Here is a 22,054-nt window from a genome sequence, read left to right on the forward strand (position 1 = left end):
TGTCAGAGGTCAAGTTGCAGTTGATGTGAAGGTCTGGTTCTGCTGGGTTCTTTTTATACACAAACACTAACTGATTGATCAGTAACTGATCACAGGTGAGGCTGTAATCTAGGATTGGTGCATCATATGACAAGACGACAAGACTTTTGTCTTGTCAAAATCTGACCTTTCTGTGTTCATTAAATGATCAATCTTTCTTCAGTGAAGCAAATTTATTTTAGTTTATTGAACATAATTTGGGAGGGTTTTATATGGAGTAAGAAAGCTGTCAAAAATATTTGTGCGCATAAAATAGAAATCCGTGCTTATTTGGGAAATTCGTGCATATTTGGCTGTAGTTGCGCATAAAATAAATATTTGTAAACTCTCAAATGAGTCCAGTCGTACATAAAATATATTGTGTGTATTTTATCCATCAGAAGACGAATTGAAAAATTACGACGTCATGAATTACAATCACGAAATGAAAATTTACGATTACGCTTTCATCAGTACGAATACGAATTCACAGACGGAACTTTACTGTCAAAAATACGTCGTCACTTCACAGACATTATTCATCGAGCAGAAGAAACATCGATCAAGATCAAGACTGAGCAGCTCAAGTTTGTAGCAGAGTAAAAACAGAGTAAAAGCACAAGAAGCTACAACAGAACAACAAGTGGGTTAATTAAAATCTATTGTAAAAATGTCTTGAATTCGGGAACCGAACGCTGCTGTATAATATTGTGTAGAAACACCTCCTTTGAACGGGAAATTGCACCTATATGTTAGAAAACATAGTGGAGCCAGTTGGCGAACATCCGACGTAACGTTCTCCCAGGACTAATTAACAAATATCAGGTTCTCTGTGTGTTTAGATTAAAACATTCACGACTACAGCCACAGCGAGCATCAGTCAGTCTTCATCTCAGCTGCATTTCAGACAATGGGTTTTTCATGAGTTATAATGGGTTATACATGAGTTATAATGGGTTATACATGAGTTATAATGGGTTATACATGAGTTATAATGGGTTATACATGAGTTATAATGGGTTTTACATGAGTTATAATGGGTTTTACATGAGTTATAATGGGTTATAATGAGCAAATCCACCCACGTCACGGTGACGTTAAACTTACCGGTAAATACTGTAAACATACCAAGGTGTTGCCTGTAAACACCAACATTAATTGATGCTGGAAGCTGCATTAAACTGTAATGTGGAACATTTCATTAGCTGTGACGTCTGTAACCAGGACAGGACCGAGGAACTTTTGGTGGCATTTCATGCGAGAAATGCAGCTGAAGGTTCAGACTGACTGATGTTCGCTGTGGCTGTAGTCGTGAATGTTTTAATCTAAACATACAGAGAACCTGATATTTGTTAATTAGCCCTGGGATAACGTTACGTCGGATGTTTCCAACTGACTCCACTATGTTTTCTAACATATAGGTGCAATTTCCCGTTCTAATGAGGTGTTTCTACACAATATCACACAGCAGCGTTCGGTTCCTGAATTCAAGACATTTTTACAATAGATTTTAATGAACCCACTTGTTGTTCTGTTGTAGCTTCTTGTGCTTTTACTCTGTTTTTACTCTGCTACAAACTTGAGCTGCTCAGTCTTGATCTTGATCGATGTTTCTTCTGCTCGATGGATAATGTCTGTGAAGTGATGATGTATTTTTGACAGTAAAGTTCCGTCTGTGAATTCGTATTCGTACTGATGAAAGTGTAATCGTAAATTTTCATTTCGTGATTGTAATTCATGACGTCGTAATTTTTCAATTCGTATTCTGATGGATAAAATACACACAATATATTTTATGTACGACTGGACTCATTTGAGAGTTTACAAATATTTATTTTATGCGCAACTACAGCCAAATATGCACGAATTTCTATTTTATGCGCACGAATATTTTTGACAGCTTTCTTACTCCATAGTTTTAGCTTCATATGAGACATTTCTAAAACCAATCGATTAATTTAAAGTCAGGTTATAAGCTTTTGTTTCTACAAAATGGATAAGTGACAAGACTTTTGTCAGGGACTGTACAGAGTTTTTAGTTTGTGGAAAACAGAGGGAAGAGCCATGACCCTTTTATGTTTTCTGATCACTTTCAGCTGTTCCAGATTGATACTGTGAAGACGTCACTTCAGAGTGACACAGATCAGTCTGGTGGGAGTCAGGTTTGCTCGTCACTGCAAATGAGACACTGTTGTCAGTTAGAGCCCTGCACCCATGGGACCCAACGCAAAACAGTGCAGTGTGAGACACAGTTTGAAAGCTCGTGATAATGGGATGATAAACTGCAGTTCCGCAAACTAAATTTGAGTGTAAAGTAAAATATACAAATGAGTAATGTAAAACTATTATACATCATTTGTTCTGGATATTTTATTTTGCTATTAATAAAAACATTTTAAGTAGACTAAATTTGCGGACGTGGTCTAACCTCACGCACATTTTAGAAAGTTCCTTTCCACTTCTCTGTGTTTGATAAAGCTTAAGAAAGTGAACGTGCCCATTTTGCGGGATTTGTGGGCAAGAGCGGGACAAAATATCACAGATGTGGGCGGGAGCGGGAATGAAAATTACAATTGTTTGCAAGCGAGAAAGCAGGAGAGCGAGACAATTCTGTCCCGCGCAGACCTCTGTCCTCAACTGAGGTAAAATATTCAATAAACAAAGTAAAATAAAACTCGGCTCCAGATGAACCACTATAACTGTCAGCCTTGATGAGCTTCATTTGACTGAAGCTGAACGCTGTGGGTGGCGTCACACTCCGTCAGTTCACTTCTTTACGAGCTCCACAGCAACGGCTCCTTCTGACTCTGGCTCCCGTTGACTTACATTATAATCCTGTGGCTCCTTTCTTTGTACCTGCTGCTGTCAGACTCCACATTTTGGTCTTAAAATGTTCGTATTAACCCGCTCCATGTGTTTTGTTTTTGTTTTTTTCACTATTTTGTTATCCTATTGATAACGTAGAGCCTGGCTTTAGATTCGCTCCTGTGACCGTTTGAGTGGAGCTGAACGTCACACTCACCGAGTCACTTTTTTATACAGTCTGTGTGGCAAGTAAAGAAAGAACTGAAGCTGAGTCTCGTGTCACGTCTGTAACAGATTACATGTACCGGAGTTACGTAATCAGAGTACAAATTATGAGTAACTGTATTCAGTTACAGTTACTGTTTCAGTGAGTGGTAATTGGATTACAGTTACTTTGTTGAAATAAATGGATTACACAGAGGTATTTTCCTGTTTTCACATTTGGGGCTAAATCCCTTTTTTTTTTTTTTGGTAATTCCACTCATTGCTGGACACTAAACCAGGTCTAAAACCAGGACTAAAACCAGGTCTAAAACAGGATTTAACAGGACTAAATCCTGCTGTGTGGACCGTGTCTCCTCGTTTTCTATCAATAATATTTTTAATTTGGTTCAGTAAAGTCTGGGCTTTTTATTTTCTTTTAGCAGATAAAACTTCTTATGTGAAGATTTCCTCATCTTTGCTTCTCTACAGCAAAACAAGTAATCCAAAGTATTCAGATTACATTACTCACCTTAAGTAATTTAATGGATTCCGTTACTACAACGTAACTACATTTTGGGATATGTAATCTGTAATCTGTAGGGGATTACATTTTAAAAGTCACCTTCCCAACACTGATTTTACTTTTAATGCTACGATACCACAGTCAGATGTTTCTAAAACTTTATAAACCGCTGAGTTATTCAAACATTTCATTAACTCCACATTATGGGTTTCAGTTCACACGTGCCTGTTCAGCCTCGGCGATGTCTTCCAACGCTTAACATTTTAATTTTTCCACATGTTGATGAGAAAAATGAATGTAAAATGTACTTGTGGAAGTGCAGCGAGCTCCACACAGTCTGTGACTGTGGTTCTCAGGAAACAGTTTGCACAGACAGATAATTAGCGTGGCTGTGATTGTAAAGGAGGCGTGCGTCTTGGCTGCGGTCCAGTTGGCAGAGACGTGTTTGATATGAGTAAAATTATAATATACCACAGTCATTATACTATTGTAACATCAGTCATTACATTTCATTACATTATGTTTAATATGAGACTCAGACAATCCCATCTGTTTAATGAGCGTCATTAACCTGACATGACAAACAAAACAAATGTATTCAGAGCGACCTCATTATTACATGATGAGTTCATACGAGCTTTTCACAACTCTGACTGACCAGAGCGGAGTTTTACTGTCATGGTAAAGCTCATAACTACCTAACAACAAGCTAACAGCACACTTCCTGTTTGTCTGAAAAGAAAACACTTTATAATTTGATGCAGAACAGAAGAAGCAGACTTATTTTGACCTCGAGAACTGCTTATACAATACATCTGTACTGGATCGGTACGGCCCAGGCCTGGACTGGCGATCGGGCATTTTCCCGCTGGGCCGACAGTCCCCAAGGGCCAATGTTGTGTGTGTTTTTTTTTTTTTACTTAGAGACTGGCCCACAGTTTAGAGGGGGCGGCCCATATCGTCAGTATAGACATTGGACTAAACCAATCAGGATATAGTTTCACAGTGTTGAGCGTGAAACATGGAGAAAGCAAAGAAGAAGAAAAGTGGTGCAGAGAAGTTGCGGGCTCCGTGATTATAAATCGTTATAAACGTTGCGAAATGTGTGAAAATAAGAGACACAGACAGGGCTGGAGGGTCTGCTGGAGCCTCCATGTCCTCTGCAGCGCAGGTGGGCCGAGCTGAAAGTGACAGCAGCAGTGGACAGAGGAGCAGCCAGAGATTATTGACAGAACCCGAGGGACAGAGTGACCAGGTGCAGCACAGGCACAGCAGGTGAGCAGGTAATAACGTTAGAATAGATCAGAGCGATACGGACAACACATCAGGGAAGAGACCGTCCTCGGTCACAGTTTCCTCGAGGGACCTGTCCCTGCGTGTCCCACGGCTCTGGGAAGCGAGCTAGAGGACATGTGAAGCAGCCGCCCGCTCGGAGCTCGCACATTCCTGCAGCCGCTGTGAGCTCTGGGCGGACGGCTGCGTGCTGCGCCGTGAAAGAGCTCAGTGGATCCTGCGCTGTGGGACAGAGGTCTGTGCAGGACAGCGTTTGTGCCCACAAAGAATTGTAATTTTCATTTCCGCTCCCGCTCGCATCTGCAATATTTTGTCCCACCACCGCCCACAAATTCCACAAGATGGGAACGTTCACTTTCTTAAGCTCTAAACACGGAGAAGGGAAAGATACTGTCTAAAATGTGCAGGAGATTAGACCACGTCTGTAAGTTTAGGCTGCTTAAAATGTTTTTATTAAGGCCAAATAAAACTATTCAGAGCAAATGATGTCTGATAGGCAAACATGAATCATTTGTATATTTTACACTCTACTATAGTTTGCGGGACTGTAGTTTATCATCCCACCCGCTCGCTCCTGCATTAGGTAGTCCCAGTCCCGGCCGCACCCTCAATGAGTTTTCAAAATGTGTCCTGCGCCGCAGTTTTGCGTTGAGTCCTGCGGGTGCAGGGCTCCACCGTGGAACCAGTTGTGCTCTTTCACAGAGCTCCCATGTGCTCCAGGCACAACTGTAGGTCTAAACCAGGTCTAAACCAGGTCTAAACCAGGACTGAACCAGGTCTAAACCAGGTCTAAACCAGGTCTAAACCAGGTCTAAACCAGGACTGAACCAGGTCTAAACCAGGTCTAAACCAGGACTGAAGCAGGAAACCAGGACTGAAGCAGGACTGAAGCAGGACTGAATCAGGTTTAAACCAGGACTGAATCGGGTCTAAATTAGGTCTGAATCAGGTCTAAACCAACAATTATAATAGTTATAATTAGTAGTATTAGTAATGATTTACACAGTTTGTTGACCATTTACGATTTACCTGAACATTCCCCGGGAACACATACATAAATTAGTCCGTTGTTCTTCGCTAATTATGATGGGCTGATCTAAGCCAAAAACGCCAGGGCCGTTTTTTTGTCCCAGTCCAGCCCTGGTACTACCGTATTTTCTGGACTATTGAGTGCACCTAAATACAAGCCACATCAATACATTTTAACAAATTTTTAAAATTGTGCATATATAGGCCACACCTGAACATAGACTCAGTCATTATCATCTGTACAATTTCTTTGCAATAATGGGGAGATTTTAGTTATTTTAATTGTAATACCAAAAGGTTTGAGCTGTAGAGTAACTTCTGTGGCTAATTATTATTGCTTCCTTCTTCTATTTACATTGTTCTCTAGGATCAACCTGATTTATTTATATTGCGTCAGTGGAATAAAGTGATTTCCTCTTGGTGAAAAAAAAAAAAGACTCATCTGTGAAATATCTGCCCTGTGCCTGTCTGCAGATTTCCGGTCTTTTCTAGGGATGTCCCACAGCTTTGGGGTGCTGACTTTTCCACGGTTCCTCCCACCACGACAGACCCGCCCGGCCTCACCCCCATCCCCCTCCTGCTCTTCAAAGACTTCAAAAAAATGCCCCAGTGGGACTTTGAAGACGTGTACAGGACCGACCGCGAGAGACACAAGACCACACAGGTCAGTCTACAGTCCCTGACAAAAGTCTTGTCTCTTATCCATTTTGTAGAAACAAAAGCTTATAACCTGACTTTAAATTAATCGATTGGTTTTAGAAATGTCTCATATGAAAGATAAAACCCTCCCAAATTATGCTCAATAAACTAAAATAAATTAGCTTCACTGAAGAAAGATTGATCATTTAATGAACACAGAAAGGTCAGATTTTGGCAAGACAAAAGTCTTGTCGTCTTGTCATATGATGCACCAATCCTAGATTACAGCCTCACCTGTGATCAGTTACTGATCAATCAATTAGTGTTTGTGTATAAAAAGAACCCAGCAGAACCAGACCTTCACATCAACTGCAACTTGACCTCTGACAACATGCCTAAGATCCACCCTGAGACCAAAGCGTTAATTATCAAGAGGCTGAAGACCAGATCCACTGCTGAGGTGGTGACACCTTCAATGTGTCTCAGCGTCAAGTACAAAGAAGAAGAAAAAGATTTGAAATGACTGGAGATGTTTTTGACAAGCCCAGGTCCGACAGACGCCGCAAGACAACTGCTCAGGAGGACAGTTTGTTGATTTGAAAATCCAAGGCCCCTTTTCCACTGCAGCAGACTCCACCAGGCCTGGTCACCTCAAGTCCCTGTGTCAACCACAACAGTTTGTAGAATTCTGTCTGGAAATGGCCTCCATGGTCGAATCAGTGCACAGAAACATCAAAGTTTGTCAAGGTGAAGAAGATCAAGGTGCTCCAGGACTGACCAGCCCAGTCACCAGACATGAACATCACTGAGCAGGTCTGGGGTAGAATGAAAGAGGAAACATGAAGACAAAACCAAAGAATCTTGATGAACTCTGGGAGGCTGTAAGACGCTTTCTTTGTTATTCCTGATGACTTCATCAACAAATTGTATGAATCATTGTTGAACCGCATGGATGCGTCCTTCAAGCTCATGGAGTCATACAAGATATTAAATCTGGATCTCACAGCACCACTACTTCATTCACTGACGTTATGCAACATATTTTTGTATTTGAAGTAAATTATTTGTTCAATTTTCTGTAGGCGACAAAACTTTTGTCTTGCCAAAATCTGACCTTTCTGTGTTCATTAAATGATCAATCTTTCTTCAGTGAAGCTAATTTATTTTAGTATATTGAGCATAATTTGGGAGGGTTTTAGCTTCATATGAGACATTTCTAAAACCAATCGATTAATTTAAGATAAGATAAGATAAGATATGCCTTTATTAGTCCCACAGTGGGGAAATTCCAGTGTTGCAACGCACAATTTCAGAACAGCAGGAAAAGGTAACACAGATAATAAATAATAGCTTAAAATAATTTAAAAATAGACTTAAAAATAATTGCACATGGTTATGATTGACTGGTACATGTTCAGTGTTGACAGTGTTTATTGTAAAGTCTGACAGCAGCAGGAAGGAAAGACCTGCGAAACCTTCACACAGCGAGGGTGAATCAGTCTGTCACTGAAGCTGCTCTCCAGAGCAGACAGAGCCTCCTGCAGGGGGTGAGACTCATGGCCCAGCATAGAGATGACCTTAGTCAGGACCCTCCTGTCCCCCACCTCCTGCACTGAGTCCAGACAACAGCCCAGGACAGAGCTGGACTTCTTGATGACCCTGTCCATCTTCTTCCTCTCCCTCTCTGTGATGCTGCTGCTCCAGCAGACCACACCGTACAGGATGGCTGATGCCACCACAGAGTCATAAAAGGTCTTCAGTAGTGGCCCCCCCCACTCCAAAAGACCTGAGTCTCCTCAGGAGATAGAGCCTGCTCTGGCCCTTCCTGGACAGTGCATCTGTGTTGTGAATCCAGTCCAGTTTATTGTTCAGATGAACACCCAGGTACTTATATGAGTCCACTCTCTCAATGTCCCTTCCCTGGATGTTCACTGAGAGGGCAGTAGAGTGACGTCTGCGGAAGTCCACCACCATCTCCTTGGTCTTCCCTGCATTGATGATGAGGTGGTTCTGCTGACACCAGTCCACAAAGTCCTGTATTCGTCCTCTGTACTCCACATCATTATCATCCTTGATGAAGCCAATGATGGCAGAGTCATCAGAGAACTTCTGCAGGACGCAGCTGTCCGTGTTGTGTCTGAAGTCTGCAGTGTAGAGGGTGAAAAGAAAGGGCGCGAGGACAGTGCCCTGGGGCGCCCCCACACTACCAGTCAGGAGGTCAGACACGCAGTTCTTGGATCTCACAAACTGGGGCCGGTTTGTGAGGTAGTCCAGAATCCAGTCTGCCAGGTCACAGTCCACACCGGCAGTCTCCAGCTTGTCCCTCAGGAGCAGTGGCTGGATGGTGTTGAAAGCACTGGAGAAATGAAAGAAAAGAATCCTCACAGTGCTGCCGGGGTTCTCCAGGTGAGACAGCGAGCGGTGCAGCAGGTAGATGACGGCGTCCTCCACTCCGATTCCAGGCCGGTACGCAAACTGCAGCGGGTCCATCGCTGAGCTCACGGTGGAGTGGAGGTGGCCCAGGACCAGTCTCTCCAGTGTCTTCATCAGATGGGATGTTAGAGCCACGGGCCTGAAGCTGCTGAGGTCTTTAGCGTGCGGCGTCTTAGGCACTGGTACCACGCAAGAAGTCTTCCAGAGTCGCGGTACCACCCTCAGCTTAAAGTCAGGTTATAAGCTTTTGTTTCTACAAAATGGATAAACGACAAGACTTTTGTCAGGGACTGTATACATCTGCACATCTGTCCCTCTACACATCTGTAAAAAAAATGATTTGGGTCACTTCAGGCTGCAGTCTGAACTAGGGGTGGGCGATATATCGATATTTGAAATATATCGAGATAGTTTTTAAACTCGATATGAATTCTGACATATCGTATATATCGATATAATGTTTATATTCAATTTTGATTTTGCCGCTTCGCTTGTTTGTCTTCTCTGTCGTCGCCTCCGCCTCCCTGAGTTTGTTCGCTCGTGTCTCCTTCACTCGTCACTGTCGCCCTGAACGCCGAAAGTTGGTGCCAGTGAAAAGCTTCGAGCACCATGAACCTTTTCCATCATTTACAGACAAAACCATCAGCAGCTCATCCTCATATTCCACCGAGTCGCGTCTTTTAGCCCGAAAGAAGCTGAACGAGTTGAGCTGCACGAGAAGTTCTGTTTATGCAAATGAGCCATGAGCTTAAGTTTCGTTTCTGTAAAATGTAAACACACGTGCGCAAAACTGCATTAAACACATTATTATCTCAAACGGGCTGATGTGGCTCTAGAGTCGTTATGTTTTATATATTGTAAAGTTTAGCAATGTAAAGTTTATTTATGCAGAATATTTTAATTAATAATCTGCTGCAGTGTCACTTGTACAATAGTGTTTGGAAACGATCAGTTTGATCTGCAGTGGATTGTGGGATTAAACCTCAGAGCTCCTCACTGCTGGATAATAACATGGATCTATTAAAATAAGGAGCATCCTGAGCTTCTTCTGTTAAATGAGCTCATGGTTCTGGTTCTGGTCTGGATAACAGAGTTAATGCAAAGATGAGCTTGTGTTGAGTTGTTTTATTTATGAATGAAAAGAAGGAAATATGTATTATTTCTTTTATTTTACAGTTAAATTATTATTTTTTGTAATCTTAAATGTTCCTGTATGAACTGTCGACCTCTTACACTTCAATTAAAAAAAAAGGACCTTGTGGAATTGGCAGATTTGTTTTTGCAGTTTTCAGTTTTAGGGGATTATTTTTTCTTGAACATATATCGAGATATATATCGTATATCGAGATATAGCAAAATATATCGAGATATATTTTTTGATCCATATCGCCCAGACCTAGTCTGAACTAAGACTAATTAGGACAACACTTATTTTCCCCAAACATACAATAATAGAGCCTGTGTCTGTAGCAGTCGCTCTCCCCCTGGATTTCAGGTTGTATAAAGCTGTGTGTGTGTGTGTGCGTGTGTGTGTGTGCGTGTGTGTGCGCGCGTGCGTGTGTGTGCACGTGCGTGTGTGCGCGCGTGTGTGTGTGTGTGTGTGTGTGTGTATGTGTGCGTGCGTGTGTGCGCGTGTGTGCGTGCGTGCTTGTGTGTGTATGTGTGTGTGCGTGTGCGTGTGTATGTGTGTGTGTGTATGTGTGTCTGTGTGCGTGTGTGCGTGCGTGTGTGTGCGTGCGTGTGTGTGTGTGCGCGTGCGTGTATGTGTGTCTGTGTGTGTGTGCGTGCGCGTGTGTGTGCGTGCGTGTGCGTGTGTGTATGTGTGTGTGTGTGTGTATGTGTGCGTGTGTGTGTGTGTGTGTGTGTATGTGTGTGTGTGTGTGTGTGCGTGCGTGTGTGTGTGTGTGTGTGTGTGTGTGTGTGTGTGTGTGTGTGTGTGTGTGTGTATGTGTGTGTGTATGTGTGTGTGTGTGTGTGTGTGTGTGTGTGTGTATGTGTATGTGTGTGTGTGTGTTCTGAGTTCATCTCAAATCATGTTGATTTAATGTCTGTCAGTTTCTCCTGGAGACGACCTGAACAGAGGATCTTAAAGTGTTGAGAGTTAAAACATTTCTCATGTCTCTTTATTGGTTCGAGCAGGAACACGTCTCAGATTTAAGTTGATTTTGCATGATTTGCCTACGCGGCGGCTCATTGCGTCGGTCGTTCCTCGACAAACCTTGTCAGTCGACGTTCCCCCCAAATCCATTCACAGAAAGCAGCTGCATTTATACCAGCGGAAACATACACAGCAGTTTCCACACAACACGTGTTCATCACAGACTGGCATATGCTGAAGGTTGGAGACACACCCCTCTGCTGTCCCGTACAGGTGAGTTTCAGCTGACGTCATTGTTATTAAAAGCCGGCGTTGCTGCTAGGAAATATTTTGGTCGGAGGCAAGAAACACAATAGCGTCAAACACAGTGCGTAACCTCGCGTATTTCTCCCCGATAATGGTAAATTCCTGCTGCATTATCAGATGCACAAATAGAAACACGGAAGAAGGAAAATATCGTTTTCATATTCTGAGTGAAAAGAACCGCTAACGGTGAATTAAACGACTTTCAAACATCCGCAGAGCAAATGTAGAAGATCCTAACAAACCGTGGACTCCAACAAGTTCAACAACACATCGAGACTCTTGGAGGTTTTCATCTTTTCTGCTGTGAATGGCCCAGGAGTTTCCACCAAGTCATTGTGGATGTCGCCCAAGTGAATATTTGTCCAGGTAGTTGGAGATTCTGACCAGAAATTTGGTTTGTTCCACCTTTTGTCGGGGTTGAAAAGGGTGATTTGTCGTCCATCGATGCTTATGACCAATTTCTGGTCAAATGGTCTTGGGTCCTCTGCCGTTAGACTGGATAAATAACGAAATATCTGATTATACAAATGTAACCCACACAAGTAAAAGTGCCCATCTCCTGTGACCACACCCATCAATAAGCCCGACACGCCATATTACCCAGAGTGCCTCTCACCACTTCCTGCTCTGATGCTCCTGCTACCGCTCACTGTGGCTGTGTGCTGGTCGTGCTCCGTGATTGCCGAGATATAAACCTCTACTACTACTGTTTCTCCTTCTACTTCAACGTATTCAACCCTCCGCTCAGCGGTCAGGTTTTTTTCCCCTTCCCTTTGGTACAACCACAACTTCAGCTCCTCAGCCTGAGTCTGTGATGGCGAGCTGTGACTACCCCACCTTGTGGTAGGAGATCGAACTAGACATACACTTTTTCTGGATCTTATCTTCAAGAAAAACTTTTAAAAACTTTGAACCTTAGTCAATGCGACTACTGGACTAAAACCCCCAAAGACTATATGTGATCTCACAGGACTCTTACAAAACTGAACTTGTTTGTTTGGTTGATTTTGTTTTTGTTTTGTTTGTAATGTTATATCTGTTTATTAATAATACATATATATATCCAAGGTATAAATAAGTCTATATTATATTCATATATTCATATAATTATTATTGCCAACTTAAAAAAATATATAATACAATTTATCATATAAACTTTAATTTGTGTCTGCTCTTTCATTCACATACCCTATGGCTCTTCAAAGAATCTTCTTCTGAAACAACTTAACACTGCAGTCAGACGGCCGAGCCAACTACGCGTTACACAATTCTGTGAAACAAAACCACCAAATGATAAAATCCCTGATCGTCTGAAGTGCTTTTGTAACTATGAATGAATCAGCATTGTAATTGTTATGGGTGGTATCGGCTGCCTCTGATTGCACCATGTTTCCCTCGTATCCTGGGAGACAGTCAAGTTAAGTTCGTGGAATTTTAAACTGACGGACGTTTGATCTGATTTATGACAGATCCTCTGACCGATAAACAGCAGGGCGTGTTCATAAGGCAATGACTCAAAACAATGTCAGAACTGCAGAAGCTGCTCTTAAAAACCTTTGTGATTTCTGGTGTCATTAACATTCCTTGAGTTTGTGATGCTAACTGTAAGCTCCGCTCTGTCTAAGGCTCTATTAGGCTGTGTTCATTCTGCAGCCTGAAGTGACCCAAATCCGATTTTTTGGCCCCTATGTTCCTGTATCTGATCTTTTAATGTCAGTCTGAACCACACAGATCAGATTTTTTCAAATGTGACCCAGGACACTTGGATATGTGCTCCTGAAACTGATACATATCTGATCTTTTGACATGTGACTTCAGTCTGAACGGCCAAAGTGCATTCATCCACCTACACGTCATCAACAAGACACAAACGTCACTATTCTGTGCTGAAGTAGGTGAAAATTGTTAATGAACTCCGTGTCACTGAAGTGAAGCACATCACCACTCACCACTCTTGGCTCCGTCTCCACATCCACACGTTCCTTTCAACGTTCTGTCCCACAAAACACCACGACCAAAAACCTGGTCCTTCTCCTTCTCAATCTCCTCCTTAAAACAAGTCAGTTGTTCATGTTCTGGCTCCGGTACAAGAGGAACTTTAAAATCTCCAGGTGCTCGATGCTGCGTCCATGTTTGGACAACTTCTGTAAACACAGAGACGCTCGCTGCAGTTGACGTCCTCGTGTCTCCGGTGTCACATGTGGGACACTTTTGGACCGTTTAATGTTCACACTGGAGTCACATACAAGTCACATTTAACTGGAAATGTGAACCACCTCGAAAAAACATCGGATTTCACAAAAAAATCGGAATTGAGCGTTAAACCCTGCAGTCTGAACGTAGCCTTAGACTAATCTAATGTTTATTTTAACACAGTCTGATCAGAAAGGACTGACTTAGCTGAACTCCAACGAGTCCCTCTCACATAAAATTAGTCACTAGTGAGTTAGCATTAGCATTATCCAGCAGTATTACATTGTACATTGTCTTCAGTTTTACGTTGTATTCTCATCTCTGTTCTAATGTCGTTTCCTCATCACAAACATACCTGAAGTTGGGTTTGGGTTTTTATTCATTCATGTTTAATAAACAATCCTTACATATTTAGGCTGAGCTCTGAAATCACTCGGCTCCACTCAGTGTTGCCAACTCCCTGAAAAATAAATAAGGCGGACACCTCTAGGGCAACCACCGGCATGACTCTGAACATTAGGACACTACGTTCAGACTGCAGGGCTTAACGCTAAATTCTGATTTTTTTGTGTGAAATCCGATGTTTTTTCGAGGTCGTTCACATTTCCAGTTAAATGTGACTTGTATGTGACTCCAGTGTGAACATTAAACGGCCCAAAAGTGTCCCACATGTGACACTGGAGACACGACGACGTCAACCGCAGCGAGCGTCTCTGTGTTTACACAAGTTGTCCAAACATGGACGCAGCATCGAGCACCTGGAGATTTTAAAGTTCCTCTCGTACCGGAGCCAGAACATGAACAACTTACTTGTTTTAAGGAGGAGATTGAGAAGGAGAAGGACGAGGTTTTTGGTCGTGGTGTTTTGTGGTTCAGTCCGTTGAAAGGAACGTGTGGATGTGGAGACGGAGCCAAGAGTGGTGAGTGGTGATGTGCTTCACTTCAGTCACACAGAGTTCATTAATAATTTTCTCCTACTTCAGCGCAGAATAGTGATGTTTGTGTCTTGTTGATAACGTGTAGGTGGATGAATGCACTTTGGCTGTTCAGACTGAAGTCACATGTCAAAAGATCAGATATGTATCAGTTTCAGGAGCACATATCCAAGTGTCCTGGGTCACATTTGAAAAAATCGGATCTGTGTGGTTCAGACTGTCATTAAAAGATCAGATACAGGAACATAGAGACAAAAATTTGGATTTGGGTCACTTCAGGCTGCAGTCTGAACGTAGACTTACTCCCAAAAGTGAGGACACTACCGGAACAAGGGAGGGGAAGGGGACACACAAACACAACAGTCTATTGTTGTATTTGTGCGTTTACCATCAGCACAACGGGCAGTTCTGTGTCATGTGAAGAGCCCAGGTTTACAAAGACTGTCGATAAGTGCTTTAAAATAAACTTTTGAAATCCTGGCCTGTACAGAAGGTAAATAAAGTCTGTTCAGCTGTTCGTTTCACTGTGGACTTGATACAAGCGGCTAAACGCGCCCAGATCGGCTTTAACATTGAAAAACCTTTGCCTTGACGCGCGGCTGTGGTTTCGCGAGGTTACATGTGTGTTTTGCCCTACGCCAACGGAAAAACTGCAGCTGTTTGACGCATAACTTTTTTTCAGTGACGGATGCGGTGATGCGACGCAGGTGCGTGCTCTGGTGGCTCATGTGGTGCCTCGTGTCGTTGCCAGGTAGTATGTTGTATGTGGGGATTTGTGAGGATTCGTGCAACGGTGGCGGCCGAGGATCCGAAATGAAGACAAAACTTCAAAAATGAGGAAGCATAATAAGAGACCTGGACAGAAGGCTCTAAAAGCGGACTGCCCAGCTGAAATCTGGACGAAAAGTCACCCTAGACACCTCATTGACAGGGCCGGTGTCCTGTTGATTTGAGCTACTCGTCGATTTGAGCTACCTGCTGCTGCCTACCTGCACATGTGCACATACCCCAAGCGCTGTTCCAGTTTAAATGCCGTCGATTTGAGCTCCCAAGGCAGAAGTGGAGGAACAAGTCACATTTTAAAAGTGTATTGGTTTTATTGTTTTGACCAGTTAAGCGTGTAAGCAGCCCATTTCGACAGCACACGTACCACCGTCGGCGTCACTGTCGTCCACGCTGTTTTGTTGTTTTCCGGTATCTTCTTCACAACGCAAACAACCTCGACCAATGAGATCACGAGGATGTGAGTGTGTCGTCAGAGCAGAAGAACCTGACAACACATTTACTGTACATTTTCTTATAAAGCGCCGTTCCATTGACGACACACTATTTTTGATTCTCACTGTTAGGGACGGGCATTCGATGAAATTTTCTTAATCGATCGTCGGAAGAATTAACGATCGATTATCGATTAATCATTAACGTGTTTATATTAAAATGATCATCATTATTATTACTATCTGCACTACTAACCTGCATACATAAATTCAACTTTACGACATATAAACATAACGACTCTAGATCCACATCAGCTGTTTGACATTATAATGTGTTTAATTCAGTTTTGTTCAAATCTCACAGAAACGAAACTTAAAACCACATCACTAATTTACATAAACTAAGTGAAGATAAAACTCCAGCTCTTGTGTCGCTGATGTGGTTCAGTTTCTGTTGGATTAAAAGACATGACTCAGGTGAATACAGGTCAGTGTGACCAGATTTGTGTTTGTCAAAACCAGGACAGCGTACGGGGGGAGGGGGGCGGGGCCTCGTCATCCACATTGAGCGACTCTCACCTGGAAAAACTTTTTCCCACTGGACACAGAAACATATGTGCTGCTTTATCCACTGTGCACATGGACTCACACTTGTCCCGAACAGAAAGCCTGGACTTTCTTGTACAAATCATCGTTGCAAATCCACATTTGTGCACTTCGGTTCGTTACAGACTGACCCACTGTTTGTGATGCAGAGACACATGTACACACCTGTTTGGTCACGATACACACAGCAACATACATTCAGTTTGTCGATTAAAATGAACGTAATCGATGAAATTCTTAATGATCAATTATCGATTAATCGATTAATCATGCCCATCCCTACTCACTGTGATACGGGACAAAGTGCGTCCCTTTTCAGCTCAATACTTCAGCTCAATTTGTGTAATAAACCTTTAAAAATAAAACTAAACCCCAGATTCGAGTAAATGTGGTGTGTCGTGTGTCCTGCAGAAGTGTGACAACAGCCTGTGGACCAGGATCCAGGCGGAGCCGGAGTTTAAAGACAAGTTCATCCCAAACATTCGGATGTACGTTTACAACGGGAGCATCAGCATGAGCGAGTGGAACAGACTCTCCCACTTCAACAGCCCCTTCGGCTTCATGAACTACACACACCAAGGTCAGAGTCCACACCAGTCGAGTCCTGCTCGAGTCCTGCTCGAGTCCTGCTCGAGTCCTGGTTTAATCCTGCTCTAGTCTTAGTTTTGTTCCAAATGGGCCAGCGCTTCCTTCTGAGGATTAGATTTAGTCTCAGTTTTGCTGTGGCGTGTGGGAGCAGACACACTCTTATTTACCTAAAGGGGCGTCACAGAAAATGATCTAAACACAGAGTTTATTCTGAAATGTCTCCAGTTGGATGTAAACGTTTGTTTTGTGTGTCAGATGTGATGTCCGCTCTGAACCTGGTGCAGAAGCCCAAGGAGCCGCTGCTGCCGCCTAAACCAGGCAGAGACTGTATCAGCTGTGCTGTGGTGGGCAATGGAGGAATCCTCTGGAGGTCCAAGAAAGGAGCAGAGATCGACCAACACGACTATGTGTTCAGGTCAGACTGCTGTGGCACAGAGCTGAGCCTGTGCCCCTCAGTGAGGAGGTGGTGGGTTAGACTCCTGATCTCTCTGTGTTACTGTGTGGTTATTAAAAATAGTGAAAAATGTTCTTATGTGACACTTTGGAAAGCTGTGGTTACCATGGTAATTGTCAACAACAGTCACAATTTAAACTCTTAAAATCTGAATCATTCAAACTGGAATTACACGTTTGGCTCAGGAGGAGACGGTCCACGGACCAGAGCCCAAAATGTGACAAAGTCTCTCTGGTGGTGAGGGCTCCACTGGTCTTTGAACATTTCCATATCTAAGCTTTATATTTTAGTGATAGACTTTTGTGAGATTCAGCGGTGTCATAAATATAGACCCTGAAGTGTACAAACTTTAAAAAATACACTTTAGACTCAGGTCCGTATTATCAGATAATGTTTTAAACTATTGTGTAATTTGAACAAAAACAGTTTTGTCTTTCATTTAATCCTCCTGTGTCTGTTTAAACAGAACTGTGCTTTGGGGATTTTCCACCTGATTAAACCTGATTCACACACGACATTATGTCTGACACGTCTTTGAGTTTGTTCATCATTTATTTAACCCCACACATTTTTCTCCAGATTACAGATAATAAACTGGTGCCAAGTCATGAGTGAATAAGTTGTGGGTGTGATTTACCAGTAACTGGTTTAGTTCAGTTTCGGTCCTGGTCTAGTGCAGGAAGTCCAGACTGATTCTGGCTCTGCTCCTGTCTGCTCTGTCTGCCCTGTCTGCTCCTGTCTGCTGTCTGCTCTGCCTGCTGCCTGTCTGCCCTGTCTGCCCTGTCTGCTGTCTGCTCCTCTGTCTGCTGCCCTGTCTGCCCTGTCTGCTGCCCTGTCTGTCTGCCTGTCTGCCCCTGTCTGCCCTGTCTGCCCCTGTCTGCTCCTGTCTGCTCCTGTCTGCTCCTGTCTGCTCCTGTCTGCTCTGTCTGCCCTGTCTGATCTGCTCCTGTCTGTTTGTCTGTCCTCTGTCCTGTCTGCTCCTGTCTGATCTGTTGTGTTTTGTCCTCAGGGTAAACGGAGCGGTGATAAAGGGGTTTGAGGAGGATGTTGGGAATCGTACAGACGTTTACGTTCACACGTCTTTCTCCATCACACAGTCCGAGATCCGCTTCAGGAAATACAACTACACAAGAGCCCCTCACGACCCGGTACGGCCACACAATCTACTGATACTTTACAGTCAGGTCATGCGGGGGGATGTCAACGTGTATGTCTATGGCGGAATGTTCAGCAGGCACCACAGTGACACAGTGCACACATGACCTTTTTTTTTAAGATGGTCTGAAAACTCAAGAAAAAATACAAAATAGATTTAAAGAGCACATTTTCATTTTCCTGTGATCAGTCTGAGAGTTCATGGTCCCGTTTAGGAGTTTGATTTTCAACAAAAACGTGAGAGTAGAGAGAGAAAGTAAAAAACTGTTGGCTAGGGTGACCATATTTCCATTTGTGACACCTTACCAGGGGGTGGGAGGTGGAGCCTCGACATTGAGCTACAGTCGTCCCTCGATATATCACGTTTCACCTTTTGTGTTCTCACCATTTCACAGATTTATTTATTTATTTTGCTTTTGTGCAGTTTTGCATGTTTTTTTGTTTGTTTTTTTTTACAACGTATGAACGCGTATTGTGTATTACAGGCGGGTAGTAATTACACACGGGTGGATCAGGACTAAACCAGGTCTAAACCAGGACTAATCTTGGACTTAAGAGAGAACGCCAAGCAGTTTGTCTGCAAAGCGCGATCGGGCAGTTGTCACGTTTACCTTTGTGAGGAGAGGTTCTCCTGCGGTCACGTCTGAACCCGTCCCGACACTGAGTCCTGTTTCAGTTCTGGTTTACTCCTGTTTTAGTCCTAGTTTAGTCCTGGTTTGGTCCTCTTGTTTAGTCCTGGAATCAGTCCTAAGTTAGTCCTGGGTTAGTCCTGGTTTAGTCTTGGTTCAGTCTGTGGTGTATTCAGCGCAAAAGTTTGATATAATCTCAGGTTAACGGGCAGGTGCGGTGTTGTACTACGCAGGTGCGAGTCTCCAGAAATGGACCCGTGCAGGACTCTGCACTGCAGGCTCCATTATGGAATAAATTAATTTTCGATTTGTTACATAAAGAAGGAGGGAAAAAAACAAAAGGACTAAGTTTTAAGAAGGATGTAAACAGGTTTGTAACTGTCCTGTGTGAGAAAAGTGAAAAAGTTTGTGCTGACGGGTTTTACAGACTTCAAACAGATATAATCACTTGTAAAATATAAAGTTGACGACTTCGTAGATTTCACCTATCGCGGGTTATTTTTAGAATGTAACTCCCGCGATAAACGAGGGAACACTGTAAATAAAACACCAAATGACTTAAACACTCAACACTGACTTTAAGAATTTCAGAATTATTCATACTGACTAATGATCTCATGATTATATGTCTATGACAGGGGGGCAAACTTTCTGGCTCGCGGACCACATAGGGTCCTAAAGTTTGACTGAAGGGCCAGACAGAAGACAGGACATAACGTGTTAAGAGCTCAGATTCATTACGTTCTTATTCACATTTATCTTGGACTTCAGACGCGGCTACACGTTTCATCACTGCTGCGAAAGATTCAGAACATAAAACTGTTGAGACGTGTTCCACTGAACAACACCAGTGAATGTACATCATGAGTTCACCATTGTCGAATATGACTGATTACAGCCTTAAAGAAAACTCACACCAAACAACCACAGACGTCCACCTGTGACTGTGATAAAACCTGACTTCAAAATGTTGGAGTCCATAAGTTTCCTTCAATGATTTTTACCAACTCAAAATGGAAGCAGTGCAGTTTTATATCTTAATCACCAGCTACTTCACTCATGGTCCGAATAACTCCTGTAAGAACACTTTCCCATAAAGCATTGCGGCCAATATAATACGCCGCAACTCAGTGAGTGCGTATACCAAGCCCCCAGGTTCCAAAATGGCCATCCATTCAAGTCAATGGGCTGAGCTCAATGGCGCATGATCCCAGCTTAGCCTAGCATGGCTAGGTACTTCCGGTGGCCGTGGGCCGACCAAGCATGCGCAGTAGTGCTCTTTTCTCCCACGGACACACGCGAATGCATGCGACCACACGCACGGAGCGCGGGCTCGTGTATCACGTGATCGCTTTGACCAATCAGAGCGAGAGGAACTAGAGCGGAGCAGTGCGTAGCCGAAGCTAACGATTATAAAAGCGTTTTTTTAAGACAACTCAAGGATTTTGAGCGAGAAAAAGTTTATGATCTAAAAATAGGTAAAAATCGCCAACAAATCCGATAATTTTGAAAGCTGTAGGTGCCCTGTCAGACGAACACGAGCAATTTGTGATTATATTGCGCTCTATGATAAAAATCTTGTCTCGGCCCACGGGACTTTTTCTGCTGAAGTTCCAGTGAGTGACACTACGTCAACTGGAGGCAGCTACAAGCTAGCAATATGTAGTTATTTTAATAGATCCATGGCGTATACATGCACATCAGTAACCCGGTTATTAGCCATATCCCGGTTATGTCAGTATTCGTGTTACTGCGTTTACATGCGCACTGAGAAACCGGGACACTCATATCCGCGTATACATGATCAAATGGAGTATCCTGGTTTCTTGACATAATCTTACAAATGCGCAGGCGCAAAAATTAACTTAAATCAATTTCATAAACCAGGAAAAATACAAACCGTGAGCTCCTTTAGCATAAGAAGCTAAGGAGCTACGAGATCTCCCACAATCCACTGTGCAGATTTTTCATTAAAATCTTCTGCATAAATAAACTCAACTTTACAACATATAAACCATAAACACTATAGACACATCAGCCTGTTTGATCAGATAATTCAGCTGTGATCACATTTGTTTACGTTTTACAGAAACGAAACTTAAGACCGTTTGGCTAATTAGCATAAACTGTTAGCGGCGATAAGAACAACTCGCTCCTTGCGCCGCTGATGCGATCAGTTTCTTTTGGACTAAATGACACGACTCTGTGGATTATGTGACTTATTTCTGTGACAGAAGAGGCGCTAATGATGGTGAGTGTGTTCTGTGCGTATAGAGTATAGGAGATAGTTCATGTTTTAGTTTTTCAGCGTCACACGAGTGCAGATTGTACATGTGCAGGTTTAACGCAGCTCTTTATTTTACAGTCATTTCACTCTATGTCACTATTTGTGTTGGTCAATTTATTTACGTCACTACTGTCGTGGTGGAGGGCTGGAAAGTGTCTTTTGAACGCATGCACACACGACTTTATCTTGTAGCAACCGGGTAATCCGATTTCTAATAATCGGGATACTGAAAACGAGTTACTGCGTTTACTATGAATTAACCGGGATACTCAAGGAAAACCCGTTCATTACTGGGTTATTGATGTGCATATATACGCACTCATTGCTTTTCACTAAGTCAAAATGGAAGCAGTGCAGTCTTATATCTTAATCACCAGATACTTCACTCATGGTCCGAATAACTCCTGTAAGAACATTTTCCCATAAAGCATTGCGGCCAATATAATACGCCGCAACTCAGTGTATGTATAGTGCGCCATCTACTGGGAAACACTGGAAATGCATGACAAATAAAACATCAACAAGGTTTATTATTGTAATTTATTCCAGTTCTGCGGGCCGGATTAAAAGGTTTAAAGGGCCGCAGTTTGCCCACCCCTGGTCTATGAGATTCTGGTCCAGTCCTGATTCAGTCCTGGTCAA

The 22,054-nt window shown here is 42.9% G+C and overlaps 1 pseudogene; it reads left to right on the forward strand.

The window, feature by feature from the left end:
* The first annotated feature begins 4,703 nt into the window (after window positions 1–4,703).
* LOC129407826 (alpha-N-acetylgalactosaminide alpha-2,6-sialyltransferase 1-like) overlaps window positions 4,704–22,054 on the forward strand; it is a 20,936-nt pseudogene continuing 3,585 nt past the window's right edge.

Source organism: Boleophthalmus pectinirostris, unplaced genomic scaffold (assembly GCF_026225935.1).
Source record: "Boleophthalmus pectinirostris isolate CB_2022bp ecotype Guang Dong unplaced genomic scaffold, ASM2622593v1 HiC_scaffold_14, whole genome shotgun sequence".
Lineage (NCBI taxonomy): Eukaryota > Metazoa > Chordata > Actinopteri > Gobiiformes > Gobiidae > Boleophthalmus > Boleophthalmus pectinirostris.